This window comes from Choloepus didactylus, chromosome 7 (assembly GCF_015220235.1).
Source record: "Choloepus didactylus isolate mChoDid1 chromosome 7, mChoDid1.pri, whole genome shotgun sequence".
Classification (NCBI taxonomy): Eukaryota; Metazoa; Chordata; class Mammalia; order Pilosa; family Megalonychidae; genus Choloepus; species Choloepus didactylus.
In genome coordinates, this window is record NC_051313.1 from 119,296,815 (window position 1) to 119,313,912 (window position 17,098).

The 17,098-nt window shown below is 39.5% G+C and overlaps 1 pseudogene; it reads left to right on the forward strand.

Annotated features, from left to right (window-relative positions):
* The first annotated feature begins 1,162 nt into the window (after positions 1-1,162).
* Positions 1,163-11,307, forward strand: LOC119539881 (annotated as a pseudogene).
* The last annotated feature ends 5,791 nt before the right edge of the window (positions 11,308-17,098 follow it).

A 17,098-nucleotide genomic window follows, 5' to 3' on the forward strand; every position in this document is an offset into this window, starting at 1 on the left:
ATCATGATGATGCTATCTCACCAGGCAGGCATCACATCGCAGGGAAGTTGACCACATGCTTAAAGAAGTGGCCAGCAGGTTATAAGGGTTTAAGACAAAGACATTCCTAAGGGTGGGAGAGCACAGATGCAGGAACAGGGTCCTGTGACACGGGGGTGATGCAGGAAGGAGAGGAGAATTATAGGATGGGGCTTAGTAGATAACCTCAAGAGTGAAAACACTTGGGAGCCAGGAAGCAGGTAGGCTAGATTAATATTTGATGGTGGGAGGTCTGGGGTGCATTTACATCTTGCTCTTTTGTGAGGCCAACAGTTTCTCACCCCCTGCTTACTTCCCATTTCATGTTTTAAAGTTATATTTTAAGGTTAATTTACCCTTTTCTCTTTACTGGCTTACAAAGATGATAGGTAAAACACTAGCTGCCCAGGTGACACAGAATGCTGTGCAACGACAAGTTGTGCAGGCATGTTTTGCTCAGGCCAGGGGCTGCCACAAACACTTTTCTACAAAATATATTAATTATTTTAAGCAGAGTTGTGCCAAAGGCTGACTATGATTGATTTTATCAATCTCTCAGCCCCTTGCATACTTTGATTTGTACAGTTGTCATCATATTATTCAATTAAGTGTTATACAAAGGTAACTTTAAGACTCTCCATTCCATATCAATTGCCTTTTCTAAGCCCCTATTCTATGTGTATTCTGGTGGTGCCACTAAATTCAGTGAAGGCACCAGGAGACAAACAAGAAAAACCTTTTCACTCAGGTTAAATTGTTGACTAGCTTCTAATTTCCTTTAATTTATCAGAGACATTTTTATCTCTGAGGAGATCCAGACTATATTATCCGTTTGAAAGCTATAATTCTGATGTATCATCAGTTTCCCAAAAGGGCCTAGTCAAAATGTTTCAGGTACAATTAGATCAAACTTTTAAGGTACTAAAGTAAAAAATCCTTTTTAAAAAGAAGGCAATGCTACGTTTCAGAAGAGGACCACTGTACTGAATCTCTGACCAGCAACTGATGATGCCATTTGCCTCTGATGCTGACTGGCTCTCCCACATTAAGTTTACCAAACACAGGGTCAAAGAAATGACTTCCTTCTTTGCTATATTTTGGGCTGTGGGAGGAAGAGGGGCATAGACCTCATTGAGTGGGACCTGCCTGCTTCTCTTGCACCCTGACGGCTCCTGGTTTCCAGCATGGTGTGTTTTCTGCTCCCTGGGGGCTCCTGGATGGTGACTTTGATGGTGCTGAGCCCTCCCCTAGCTTTGGCCAGGGACACCCGATATAAGTGCCCACCTTGGGTGGCGAGCTCTTATGGGGGGGGGGAGGGGGAAAGGAAGGGAAAGAGTGAACTTTGTCACTGTGTCCAGGCCATGTTAAGCCATGTCCTTCAAAATCTTGGGACATATTCTTTAGGGACCATTAATCTTTCTCATATGGATCCCAAGTTCTTTCCATAACAATAGGAGCTGGGATGCTTGTCCTCCCCACTGTTACAGATGAAGGGGTCACCTCATAGGTCCTTCCTTCTGAATCCTCCTCCAAAAAACCTCTCCAGCTCTGCATCCCATTCCCTCAGGATCTTGGGAGGGTTTAGAAATAATGGTGGTAAAATAATTTACCATCCAGCTGTTCCCTTTATTATGTTGAGCAATGCTGAAAAAGAGAAGGCTTCTCTGAATTTTTTAAGGGGAGAGGACAATAGAAGGGCTTCTCCTGGAAGAGCCTGTATTATATCCTAAATGGCATTGTGGTGCCTCCTTAATATGTTAGGATGCTATCAGGAGCCCTCTCTCCCCCCCCCATTATCTCATAATTTGCAATGGATGGCGGTGGCCTAAGTGTACACTGACTGATGACCAGAATGGTGAACCGTGGTGTATGCTTACAATAGAATATTGAGAGGCTGCAAGAAGAAATGAAGTTGTGAGGCATGCAACTATGTGAGTGGATCATGAGTACAATACTTTGAGTGATATAAGACAGAAATGAAAAGACAAACATTATAATACCTCACTAATATGGACTAACTATAATTTGCAAACTCTGAGAATTAGAGCACAGATTATTAGGCGAAGGCTTATTGTAAAGGTGCCTTACAGTTGTAAGCTCTTATAGAAGTCATATCTATTCCTGTGTTGCAATGGTTATCTCTAGGCTATAAGATGCTGAGCTCTTTGTATATAACCTGATCAATCTTTGAAACTTTGGGTGTCTGTGTGATACCAGAAACCCAGAGCTAGAGCTTGGAAGCTATGAATGTCAGTATTACTAAATACAGCAACTGTTAAAAAAAAAAGTTGAAAAAGAGTTCAGACTTCAATTAGAGATATGAATGAATTGGATCTGGTTAGGACTAAGGCAAATCAGACTAAAGGATAAGGGATAATATTGATGGTGTTTTAAAACTTCAACTTCTGTGTGAGAACAAAGGAAGAGATGTTTATTTGGTGCAAAATCTATATTTTCTGTAGCACACTAAATAGTTTAACTTGTATGGGGAAACTATATGGAACTGTGAATTGGGAGTGAGATCTACTTGATTTGTACAGTTTAGCATGAAACGCCAATACATACCAAAGTACTTTGGGCAGAGAATAAAAATGTATTTGCAAAGTCCCTCTGAGAGACTGGGGGGAAATGCAGAAATATTAAACATCCCCACCTGGGGAATTACTGATATTCTCACAAGCAATGGAGACTATCAGTTTAGAATGCCAAGCCCTCGATCTTGGGTCTTGCCCTATGCAGTTTGTTACTGAAAAGGAAAGGCTGAGCCTACTTACAATTGTGCCTGAGTAACCCCCAGAAAACCTCTTTTGTTGCTTAGATGTGGCCTCTCTCTCTAAGTCCACTCAGCAGGAAAACTCACTGCCCTCCCTTCTACATAGGACCTGACTCCCAGGGGTGTAACTCTCCCTGGCAACACAGGGTATATGACTCCCAGGGATAAGTCTGGACCCAGCATCGTGGGATTAAGAAAATCTTCTTGACCAAATTGGGGAAGATAAATGAAACAAAATAAAATTTCTGTGGCTGAGAGGTTTCAAATGGAGTCAAGAGGTCATTCTGGAGGTTATTCTTATGCATTATTCAGATACTACTTTTTAGTTTTTAGTGTATTAGTATAGCTAGAAGAAAATACCTGAAACTGTTGAACTGCAACCCAATAGACTTCATTATTGAAGACAACTGTATAACTATGTAGCTTTCATGGTGTGACTGTGTGATTGTGGCTCACACTCCCTGTTCTAGTTTGCTAACGCTGACAGAATGCAAAACACCAGAAATGAATTGGCTTTTATAAAAGGGGGTTTATTTGGTTACACAGTTACACTCTTAAGGCCATAAAGTGTCCATCAACAAAGGGTACCTTCACTGGAGAAAGGCCATTGGCATCCAGAAAACCTCTATTAGCTGGGAAGGCATGTGTTGTTGCTCAGATGTGGCCTCTCTCTCTAAGCATCTGCTTGTTCCCAGGTTGCGTTTCAAAATGGTGTTCTCCAAAATGCCTGCATCAGCTTCCAATGGCCGGGTTCAAAATGTCTGTCTCAGCTCCAGTCAATTCTGAGCTCCTTCTGTCTGAGCTTTTATAGAGCTCCAGTGAACCAATCAAGGCCCACACTGACCGGGTGGGGCCACGCCTCCATGGAAATTATCTAATCAGAGTTATCACCTACAGTTGGGTGGATCACATCTCCACGGAAACACTGAACCAATAGGTTCCAACCCAATCCACACTAATATGTCTGCCCTCACAAGAATGCAGTAAAGAATATGGCTTTTTCTGGGGGACATAATATATACAAACCGGTACACTCCCTTTATCCAATGTATAGACAGATGAGTAGAAAAATGGGAACAAAAAGTAGATGAAAATAGGTGGGATGTGGGGATGAGATGTTTTGGGTGTTCTTTACTTGTATTTTTATTCTTATTTTTATTTTTTGGAGTAATGAAAATGTTTAAAAATTAATTTCGGTGAATGCACAACTATACGATGGTACTCTGAACAACTGATTGGGCGCTGTGGATGATTGTATGGCATGTGACTATATCAATAAAATTGAATTGCAAAAAAAAGTTAGGGGTAGTTTAGAAGATGGAGTTGTCAGAATTGTTGAAAGCTGCTGAGAAAACTGAAATGATGACTGAGAACAATCTATTGGATTTAGGAATTTTGAGATCACTGGTATCCTTTTCTAAGATTTGTGTGGGAGCTGTTACACAAGGTATAGAACATGTAATTAATCACATGCAGCATTAATATAATGTAGTGGTTAAGTGAAGGGAGCTGTTTTGGTTTGCTAAGGCTGACAAAATGCAATATACCAGAAATCGACTGGATTTTAACAATGGGGATTTATTAGCTTACAAATTTATAGTTCTAAGGCAGTGAAAATGCCCAATTAAGGCTTCAATGGGATGATACCTTCTCTGGAGACCTGCTACCAGCAAGCTTGGGCTCCTCTGTCAGATAGCAAGGCCCATGGCAACATCTGCTGATTGTTCTCTCCAGGCTTTCTTTGCTTCTACTTCTGGCTTCTCCATCTTTGGCTGTTTTCTCTAAAACTTGTCTGGATGTTTCTGTTTCTTAGCTTCTCTGTGTGTTTTATCCTCTTATAAAGGACTCCATTAAAATTCTTAAGACCCACCTTGAATAGGGTGGGTCATATCTCAACCGAAATAACTTCATCAAAAGTTCCCACCTACAATGGGTCTACTCACACAGGAATGAATTAACTTAAGAACATACTTTTTGGGGGTCCTTAAAACCTCCAAACCATCACAGGTGCCAAAGCCAGACTTCCTGAATTTGAATCCTTGCTCAACTTATTATGAAATATGTGAATTTGGGCAAGTCATTACTCCTCAATGCTTAAGTTGTTTCAGTTGTAAAATGAGGAAAATCATATCTACCTAATAGAGCTGTTTTGAGGATTAAAAGAGATAATTTATGTAAAGCTTTAGGAATAGTGCTTGCCACACTCTACACTTATTATAGTGTTAGCTGCCAAAAGATCCCGTGGATGCTCCCTCCAGAACAGCTCTCACTGCCCACCCATGTGCAGGTTCCTGTCCTGGTCCAAGCTACTGTCATTTCATGTGTAGATTTTTCCAACAGCCTCCAAATTCTCCTCTTTCCATACACTCTTGCCTTCTTCCTTATCCAATTCACAATCTGCACTGTTGGAAGTTATGTCTTAAAACATATACAGATGCACAATTCCATTTCTGAAACTCTTGGGACCACATGAGTTTTGGAAATTAGAATTTTTGATTTTAGAAAGGGAGTATTGCATTTTCCAATTAATTATTGAACTCCTCCTGTGAGAAAAAGGACACTAACCAGTAATCAATCACATCTATATTTCTCCACCAAAACCTGTGAATGAATACTCACACGTATGGAATAAAGACAATAATTATATTCCAGCTTATTTTTTATTATAAGAATGGTAAATGAAATAGTGGGATAAATATAATTACAGTTTCAGTACATTTTTCTGAAAGAAAATATTCAATAATGTCTTGGATGGATATATAGCTCATATTAAGCTGAATACTAAGCTAATAAACATCCACACTTATTACATCTGATGGCTTGATGATCTCAGAGAACTGGGTGCATCAGTGTCATTTCTGTCACTGTCATCAAGTTGGGTTGACATTTCATGGTTTAAGGAATGAGATTCACAAGGACACAGTAGCTCTCGCTGGACTCCATGTGAAGACTCCTTCCAGTGCCGTCACTGCTCTCTCACAGCTGTGTCTCTAACTGAGGAAGCTGCAAAGCGGGGAATGCACTTTGCTTAAGGTCACTAACTAACAGATCCCCTATTCTCACCATATCATCCTTGGGAACTTTTGTCCTGTGCTCTCAGCGTCACCACCACCATGTTCCCATCACTCACGGGGCCTCGTAGTCACTGCTCACTATTCTGTTGATGTCGGCTTCCTCTGACTTCCTTAGAATTTTATCTGATAAACTTGCATCAAATATTGAGGTTTCATAAGGTTTTCTTCTCATTAGTGCCCACTTTCATCTGCTCGTTCATTTGCAAACATCAACATGGCCCAAAGTTTGTACCAAACATTTGTTAAGTTTGTTGATTAATTATTAGCCTTGTAATAAGCATTAGCAACTGACTTCTTGGATTCCCAGGCCTCTGTAAATTGCAATAAGCACAGGGTGTTCAAACTGTTTATTCCTGTCCATGGGACAAAAATATTCCTTGGTCATAAGGCTTCAATGCAGGTGTCATACATGGGGGTATTAAAAACCAAACACTTTACTTCTAACAATTTCAGGAGTGGGGTGTGTGGAACAGTTGTACAGGTACAATAAAACCAAACAGTTTTATCATCATCCAGCTGGCCTTTAATGAACTGAAGCCACTGATACAATGTGCTTGTTAAACCAGTCATAAAATATATCTCCAGTTATTATTATTTTTTGGTAAACAATACCTAAGTAAAATTCACTTTTTAGACAACCTGGATTCAGGCTTTTGCCATCACTGCACACCATGTTTTGGGTGAAACTGCAACATCAGCATATCCAAGAACAGTCACCTTCTGGTTAGAATCCGTAATAATTTTGATCCTCACTCATTAGACTTTACAAATGTTTTTTTTTTTTTTTTTTTTTTTTTTTTTAGAGATCTGGTCTCAGTACAGAAGTGTTTTTCTAGGAAAAATAAATTTGTTCAAGTCCAAAGCTCTCATCTGGTATAACACTAAAATCATTCAATGAAATTTCTGCTATTTCATAATTAACAGAGGTTTAACAGATTAACAGATTTTTCAGACAGTTTACCCCAATAGTTCTTAACAAGGGATAATTTTGCTCTCCCATGGGACATTTGGCTAAGTCTGGAGACATATTTTGGTTGTCACAACTGGAGAGATATTACTGGTATCTAGTGGGTGGAGGCCAGGAAGTTTCTAAACATCCTTCAATGCACAGGACAGCCCCATCACAGAGAATTACCTCATCCAAAATTTAATAGTGCTTATGTTGAGAATCCTCATTTATACTGTGACATTTCTAACAATTCTAACACACACAATATACACCCACTCACCTTCTAGTTTATTTCTTTGTGGTTATTTTTACTTGTTTTAATATCAAAAAACTAGATAGATAGTAGCATAAGTTTACCATTTATTGTTGAATCCATTCAATCAAATAAGTTCAATATCTTCTTTTTTTAACCTTCTGTAAAGGTTTTCAATATTTCATGAGTTCCTGGTCATCAACATTTCTGACAACTTACAATGACCTGCCTTTATATTGTTAAGCCACCAATGGGGTGACTGCCACAAGTATTTTCCAGCAAAATGCCTCAAACTTTTGTGTTAGTTCTACTTTCTAAAATTGTTAACATTAGATGCTTTTATTCATTCTCACTTTTAACCTAGGGCTGTTCTTTAACTCTTTTTGACATTTTCATAGTTCAATTAAACTTTAAGACATAAAACATTAAAATATGTATATGCACATGAAAGTATGTATCTATCTATAGGCATACACATGTAGATTTACATTTTGATCAATCATCTGTCTATTTTCAAGCTGCAGAAGCACATGTAACTGATAAGAGTTTTAGATACATGTGATCCACTACCCCATCAATTCAGATTTGCAAGTGAGTTTTAGAGTCAAACTTTAAAAGAAAATTGATTTTTTGAGATTTTTGAATTTAGAAATGCAGTTAAAAAATTGTGGGCCTGTATTGATGTTAAATCTGCTTAAAACTCTTCAATAGTTTGTCATTACATTTAGGATAAATCTAAAGCCTAACATCATTTACAAAGCTTTGGAGTACCTGACTCCATGGGACGTCTTTAGTCTAGTCTTTTACCCTCCTTGCCCTCATTTTCTGTTTTTCAGTGAACCGGTTTGTTGTTGTTGTTGTTTTGTTTTGTTTTGTTTGTTCTGGTTTCTTCAAGAAATACATCAGTTCTTTCAAGCCTTTGCACATGGTGTTATCTTTCCTGAAATGTGCCCCTTTTATCCCAAATGTCCTAAACACACTATATTCTTCCCCCAGCTAAGCTCTTTCATGTCACATCTTATATGTCATTCTTCAGTCTTCAGAGTCCTTCTCTGGTATTCTGATATAATTTAGATCATCCTATTACCCTGCTATGGAAATCCCTCTTTCCTTTTAGACATTTCTCAGGCCTGTATAAATTCTTGTGTTTGGTTTTTGTCTATCACTTTCACTGAGTTTTCAACTGAGTAGAGCAGACACGTCTGTTTTCAGCTTTTCAGATTCCCAGGGGGCAAAGAAGGCCTGGCACAAGATCAGTAGTATTTATAGAATCGGGAAGCATTTAGAGGAACGAGTAAAGCTCAATGGGGATCAGAGCAGGGAGTGAGGATTTTCTTTTGGGTGGAGACTTCCAGGAGAAGGTGGGGCGGGCGGCTGAGACGGGGACAAACCCTCACCCAGCTCGGTCTTGGAGGAGTCCGGAACTGACCCCGCAGCTCCTGAGTCAGACCAGCTCCCTGCCCGGCACAGTGGGCGGGGCTGCGTGGAGCCAATCAGGGCGTCCGAGGGCCTTGCTCTCCCGCCCAGGGCGCCCCGGACTGGAGGGAGTGGCCATAAGTCTCTTTCCCGGAGGCTTCTGTGTGATAGGGAGGTCCTGTTCCTACAGCCCATTTCACTGTGCAGGCAAAGCGTGAGTGTCGTTTCTACAACAGGACGGAGCGGGTGCAGCTCCTGGACAGATACATCTATAACCGGGAGGAGATCGTTCGCTTCCACAGCGACGTGTTCTGCAGATCCAACTAGAGATTGTTGAGAGCTTCACGGTGCAGCAGCGAGGTGAGCGCGTGTCTGACGGGACCTGAGGGAGAGGATTGTTGGGAGTCGAAGTGAGGAGGTGCGGGTGAGAGTGTGTGGTCGGCGCGAGGGTGTGCATTTTGTCAGGGTGTGACTGTGAGAGAGGAGAATGTGTGTAAGTGTGTGTGTGAGGGGAGGGAACCTGGAGGAGAGGGTGGGCCCAGAGAGAATGTGTGAGTGTGGGGGGAGTGGGCCTGGGGGTGAGGACACGGAGGGGACAAGCGGGGAGGGGGCTCCAGGCGTCCACGGGGCCGCTGTGTAGCGGGGAGACGGGGGGGGGGGGGCAGCGATGGGGCTGGAAAAGGAGGAGCAGCGGTTGGAGCAGTGGAAAAAGGCGTGGGGACGGGAAATTTAGGGTGCATACGGTTGGGGTGAAGGTTTAGGGGAGGGAGGTGAGGAATAGGAGGCTGGTCAGTCTGTCCTTGGCTTAGGCCCTCCTTAATCCTCAGATCCCTGAAACCGACCCCTGTGAGTTTTCTGTGTGTTTGTATTCACATTTCATTGAGAAAAAGTATCAGGGTAGTTTTTGGTGAGTGGGGGAGGGGAGACTTCTGAGGCACCTTTGACCTCTTGAGGTTTCTTTTAGGTCTAAATCATCAATTTCTGTTGTGTTCTTAGTGTATACACTTTTACATAGATAAAATATTTGTGAAAATAGCCTTTTGAATTATAATATTGTTACATAACATAGCCATAACGCAACTCTATTTTTATAATAGTCCTACTTAATCTGCTAGTATTTCTATAATAATGCTAGTAGTATTTAGGTAGTCACACATTATTCTTTTGTACAGTTGTAACACAATTTGCCTCACATTCATCTTTGTTAGAAGTTTCCAGTTGAAAATTTATATCTATCCTGTCTTAATTTATATTTCTTTGACTCCTGAGGCTCTTGAACACTTTCACATGTTTATTGGTCAATCATAATTACAGCTCTAAAAATTATCTATTGTCTATTATCTCTGGAGTCCTAGTGAATTTTTTCAGTGATTTCATGGGTTCGCTATGCAGTAAGATTATTAATACTTTGCTGATATTTGATTCAACATTTTCTCCAATTTGTGGAAAGTATTTTAATTCTGTTTATTATTCTCCATGTTAAGGAATTTTTTTAAATTTTGTGCTCTCATGTTAAGAATTTAAACATTTTTATTAATGAAATATACTGCAAAATTGTTAGCAAAGATTTACCAAGACTTTTAAATATACCATTTTGTGGTATAGTAAAAATGTTTTCCCCCTGCTTTCTCTTTCTTTCTTTGAAAGAACTGTATTGATTGAGGTTCTGCTAAAGTCAGGACTTTTCCCAGGCACGAAGCACACATATCAGTATATCCCCTTATCCTGACCTCACATGTCAATCTAGAAAGAGAGCCACATCCCACAGTAGACATGATTGTTTTGCAAAGGAGTGAGATTGATCTGATGAGTGTAAACAAAATAGTTTGTTTTAATGAATGACTCTCCTTGCTCCTTTCCTTCTCCTTCAGGACTCATGCTTTACCCAGAGTCAACTCACAGGGATGGAGAATCTTCTATATCTATTGCTGCTTCCTAAGGGTAGAACCATTTCTGTGGCCTTCTGAGGTGTGTGTATCAAGATAGCATTTCTGGGATTTCACACTCCATCTCCCCATCTACCCCACTGCTGTTTCCTAACCCATCCATCCTTCATGAGTCACATCTTCTCTGAGTTAACAAGGCAAATAAATAGTTAATAGATATTGAAGCCTAAGCTCCACTCATTGTATTACATATTTTAGGTGCATTAATCTTCAAGACACAAGTTACTGTTATTATCCCCCTTTAGAAAGAGGAAGCTGAGACACAGGGGAATTTAAACTCTCCCTGGATCAGCCTGTAGAGGCAGAGCCTGGATTTGTAGCCAGCCAGCTAGTTCCAGATATCACTCTTGTAGTTAATACACCATATACTTTGCAAATATTTGTCAATACTTCAACAATGAATACCTGTTTTAATATATGAAAAAAAAAAAAAAAAACAACTCCACAGTTTTCCTCAATACCTCTTAAACCTGATGGGTCCCTGCTGTCAGGATTGAATTGAAGGCTCCTGACACCTATGCCTATTATGCTGCAAGACCAGGTCAGGAGGAGGCCACCCTCAAATTGAGCCTGGGTGTGCAGAGGGGCAGGAAGGCAACCAACCAAGCAGAATTACGTTGCCCTCCTCACTTACTTTCACCTTTTCTCTCCTAGTTGAGCCCATGGTGACTGTGTATTCTGCAAAAACCCAGCCCCTTCAGCACCACAACCTCCTGGTCTGCTCTGTGAACGGTTTCTATCCAGGCCCTATTGAAGTCAGGTGGTTCTGGAGCAGCCAGGAAGAGGAGGCAACTACACACGCAAGCTTGGTACATCAATTGGCCCCCACAAGACTCACTCCCCCACTCACCACAAAGGCAAAGCAGGGGAGAACTGGCTTGTGGAGAACAGGTGCTCATGGATGCCACCTGCTGGTTAGTTAGAGAAAGTGTATTCCATGAAGCTGTAGATCTGATAAATGAGAGATAAGGATTTCAATTGGTCTTCAAATCCTAAAAGAACCTATCAAGTTAAGCAAATGCCAAGAGGCCAAAAACAACAGAAAATTCTAAAGCATATGATAAAACCAGACAATATGGATAACCCAAGCCCAAGCAACCTAATCAAAAGATCAGAAGAGACACGGTACCTAGAGCAACTAATCAAAGAACTAAAGATGAACAATGAGACCATAGTACGGGATACAAAGGATATCAAGAAGACCCTAGAAGAGCATAAAGAAGACATTGCAAGACTAAATAAAAAAAATAGATAATCTTATGGAAATTAAAGAAACTGTTGACCAAATTAAAAAGATTCTGGATACTCATAGTACAAGACTAGATGAAGTTGAACAATGATTCAGTGACTTGGAAGATGACAGAATGGAAAATGCAAGCACAAAAGGGGAAAAAATTGAAAAAATCAAAATGGACCTCAGAGATATGATAGATAATATAAAATGTCCACATATAAGACTCATTGGTGTTCCAGAAGGGGAAGAAAAGGGTAAAGGTCTAGGAAGAGTATTCAAAGAAATTGTTGGGGAAAACTTCCCAAGTCTTCTAAACACCATAAATACACAAATCATAAATGCCCAGCGAACTCCAGTAGAATAAATCCAAATAAACCCACTCCGAGACATATTCTGATCACACTGTCAAACACAGAAGAGAAGGAGCAAGTTCTGAAAGCAGCAAGAGAAAAGCAATTCACCACATACAAAGGAAACAGCATAAGACTAAGTAGTGACTACTCAGCAGCCACCATGGCACGATATATTTAAAATTCTGAGTGAGAAAAATTTCCAACCAAGAATACTTTATCCAGCAAAGCTCTCCTTCAAATTTGAGGGAGAGCTTAAATTTTTCACAGACAAGCAAATGCTGAGAGAATTTGCCAACAAGAGACCTGCCCTACTGGAGATAATAAAGGGAACCCTACAGACAGAGAAACAAAGAAAGGAGAGAGAGACTTGGAGAAAGGTTCAGTACTAAAGAGATTCGGTATGGGTACATTAAAGGATATTAATAGAGAGAGGGAAAATGTATATGACAAACATAAGCCAAAGGATAAGATGGCTGACTCAAGAAATGCCTTCACGGTTATAACGTTGAATGTAAATGGATTAACCTCCCCAATTAAAAGATATGGATTCACAGAATGGATTTAAAAAAAAGAACCATCAATATGTTGCATACAAGAGACTCATCTTAGACACAGGGACACAAAGAAATTGAACGTGAAAGGATGGAAAAAATTTCATGCAAGCTACAGCCAAAAGAAAGCAGGTGTAGCAATATTAATCTCAGATAAAATAGACTTCAAATGCAAGGATGTTTTGAGAGACAAAGAAGGTCACTGCATACTAATAAAAGGGGCAATTCCACAAGAAGAAATAACAATCATAAATGTTTATGCACCCAGTCAAGGTGCCACAAAATACATGAGACAAACACTGGCAAAACTAAAGGAAGCAATTGATGTTTCCACAATAATTGTGGGAGACTTCAACACATCACTCTCTCCTATAGATAGATAAACCAGACAGAAGAGCAATAAGGAAATTGAAAACCTAAACAATCTGATAAATGAATTGGATTTAACAGACATATATAGAACATTATATCCCAAATCACCAGGATACACATACTTCTCTAGTGCTCACGGGACTATCTCCAGAATAGATCATATGCTGGGACATAAAACAAGGCTCAATAAATTTAAAAAGATTGAAATTATTCAAAGCACATTCTCGGACCACAATGGAATACAATTAGAAGTCAATAACCATCAGAGACTTAGAAAATTCACAAATACTTGGAGGTTAAACAACTTGCTCCTAAACAATCAGTGGGTTAAAGAAGAAATAGCAAGAGAAATTGCTAAATAAATAGAGGTGAATGAAAATGAGTACACAACATACCAAAACCTATGAGATGCAGCAAAAGCAGTACTGAGGGGGAAATTTATAGCACTAAATGCCTATATTAAAAAGAAAGAAAGAGCCAAAATCAAAGAACTAATGGATCAACTGAAGAAGCTAGAAAATGAATAGCAAACCAATCCTAAACCAAGTAGAAGGAAAGAAATAACAAGGAATAAAACAGAAATAAATGACATAGAGAACAAAAAAACAATAGAGAGGATAAATATCACCAAAAGTTGGTTCTTTGAGAAGATCAACAAGATTGACAAGCCCCTAGCTAGACTGACAAAATCAAAAAGAGAGAAGACCCATATAAACAAAATAATGAATGAAAAAAGTGACATAACTGCAGATCCCGAAGAAATTAAAAAAATTATAAGAGGATACTATGAACAACTGTATGGCAACAAACTGGATAGTGTAGAGGAAATGGACAATTTCCTGGAAACATATGAACATCCTACACTGACCAGAGAAGAAATAGAAGACCTCAGCCAACCCATCACAAGCAAAGAGATCCAATCAGTCATCAAAAATCTTCCCACAAATAAATGCCCAGGGCCAGATGGCTTCACAGGGGAATTCTACCAAACTTTCCAGAAAGAACTGACACCAATCTTACTTAAACTCTTTCAAAACACTGAAGAAAATGGAACACTACCTAACTCATTTTATGAAGCTAACATCAATCTAATACCAAAACCAGGCAAAGATGCTACAAAAAAGGAAATCTACCGGCCAATCTCCCTAATGAATATAGATGCAAAAATCCTCAACAAAATACTTGCAAATCGAATCCAAAGACACATTAAAAAAATCATACACCATGACCAAGTGGGGTTCATTCCAGGCATGCAAGGATGGTTCAACATAAGAAAATCAATCAATGTATTACAACACATTAACAATTTGAAAGGGAAAAATCAAATGATCATCTCAATAGACGCCGAAAAAGCATTTGAACAAAATCCAGCATCCATTTTTGATAAAAACATTTCAAAAGGTAGGAATTGAAGGAACCTTCCTCAATATGATAAAGAGCATATATGAAAAACCCACAGCCAGCATAGTACTCAATGGTGAGAGACTGAAAGCCTTCCCTCTAAGATCAGGAACAAGACAAGGATGCCCGCTATCACCACTGTTATTCAACATTGTGCTGGAAGTGCTAGCCAGGGCAATCCGGCAAGACAAAGAAATAAAAGGCATCCAAATTGGAAAAGAAGAAGTAAAACTGTCATTGTTTGCAGATGATATGATCTTATATCTGGAAAACCCTGAGAAATCGACGATACAGCTACTAGAGCTAATAAACAAATTTAGCAAAGTAGCGGGATACAAGATTAATACACATAAGTCAGTAATGTTTCTATATGCTAGAAATGAACAAACTGAAGAGACACTCAAGAAAAAGATACCATTTTCTTTTTTTTAATTTTGAAATAAATTCAAAGTTATAGGAACAGTTGCAAAAACAATACTAACCCCATACAAAGAATTCCATCATACCCTGACCCCCCTCCCCTGATAGCTCATTCCACCAACTTTAACATGCTGTCACATTGCTATTTCTTTCCCTCCTTCCCTCCCTCCCTCCCTATCTACCATCCATCTCTTGCTCTGTCTTCTGAACGTGAGAGCTAGCTGCACACATCCTTGAACATACACTATAATTCACATATATACTTCCCATGAACAAGAACATTCTTTTATGCAATCCCATTAAGCGCAGCTAAGAAGTACAACAGGTTCAACAATGATACAAAGCTTACATTCTATATTTCCTTTACCTTATGTCTCAACTGTGTCCCTTTGAGCCATACCATTTTCAATAGCAACTAAAAAAATCAAGTACCTAGGAATAAACTTAACCAAAGATGTAAAAGACCTATACAAAGAAAACTACATAACTCTACTGAAAGAAATAGGAGGGGAACTTAAAAGATGGAAAAATATTCCATGTTCATGGATAGGAAGGCTAAATGTCATTGAGATGTCAACTCTACCCGAACTCACCTACAGATTCAATGCAATCCCAATCAAAATTCCAACAACCTACTTTGCAGACTTGGAAAAGCTAGTTATCAAATTTATTTGGAAAGGGAAGATGCCTTGAATTGCTAAAGACACTCTAAAAAAGAAAAACGAAGTGGGAGGACTTATACTCCCTGACTTTGAAGCTTATTATAAAGCCACAGTTGTCAAAACAGCATGGTACTGGCACAAAGATAGACATATAGATCAATGGAATCAAATTGAGAATTCGGAGATAGACCCCCAAATCTATGGCCAACTGATCTTTGATAAGGCCCCCAAAGTCACTGAACTGGGTCATAATGGTCTTTTCAACAAATGGGGCTGGGAGAGTTGGGTATCCATATCCAAAAGAATGAAAGAGGACCCCTACCTCATACCCTACACAAAAATTAACTCAAAATGGACCAAAGATCTCAATATAAAAGAAAGTACCATAAAACTCCTAGAAGATAATGTAGGAAAACATCTTCAAGACCTTGTATTAGGCAGCCACTTCCTAGACTTTACACCCAAAGCACAAGCAACAAAAGAAAAAATAGGTAAATGGAACTCCTCAAGCTTAGAAGTTTCTGTACCTCAAAGGAATTTGTCAAAAAGGTAAAGAGGCAGCCAACTCAATGGGAAAAAATTTTTGGAAACCATGTATCTGACAAAAGACTGATATCTTGCATATATAAAGAAATCCTACAACTCAATCACAATACTACAGACAGCCCAATTATAAAATGGGCAAAAGATATGAAAAGACAGTTCTCTGAAGAGGAAATACAAATGGCCAAGAAACACATGAAAAAATGTTCAGCTTCACTAGCTATTAGGGAGATGCAAATTAAGACCACAATGGGATACCATCTTACACCAATTAGAATGGCTGCCATTAAACAAACAGGAAACTACAAATGCTGGATGGGATGTGGAGAAATTGGAACTCTTATTCATTGTTGGTGGGACTGTATAATGGTTCATCCACTCTGGAAGTCAGTTTGGCAGTTCCTTAGAAAACTAGATATAGAGTTACCCTTCGATCCAGTGATTGCACTTCTCGGTATATACCCGGAAGATCGGAAAGCAGTGACAAGAACAGATATCTGCATGCCAATCTTCATAGCAGCATTATTCACAATTGCCAAGAGATGGAAACAACCCAAATGTCCTTCAACTGATAAGTGGATAAATAAAATGTGGTATATACACACGATGGAATACTACACGGCAGTAAGAAGGAATGAGCTCGTGAAACATATGACAACATGGATGAACCTTGAAGACATAATGCTGAGCAAAATAAGCCAGGCACAAAAAGAGAAATATGCTATCACTAATGTGAACTTTGAAAAATGTAAAACAAATGGTTTATAATGTAGAATGTAGGGAAACTAGCAATAGAGAGCAATTAAGGAAGGGGGAACAATAATCCAAGAAGAACAGATAAGCTATCGTGGGTAAATTTAACGTTCTGGGAATGCCCAGGAATGACTATGGTCTGTTAATTTCTGATGGGTATAGTAGGAACAAGTTCACAGGAATGTTGCTGTATTAGGCAACTTTCTTGGGGTAGAGTAGGAGCATGTTGGAAGTAAAGTAGCTATCTTAAAAAAAAAAAAAATGCAAAGCGCTCTTCTGCCACCATTTTAAATCCAGCTCCAGACAACAGCTCCACTGCTGCTGCTGCTACCGGGAGTCAGTCTGCGCGCCAGCACCCGCCGGCCGACAATTCCGCCACC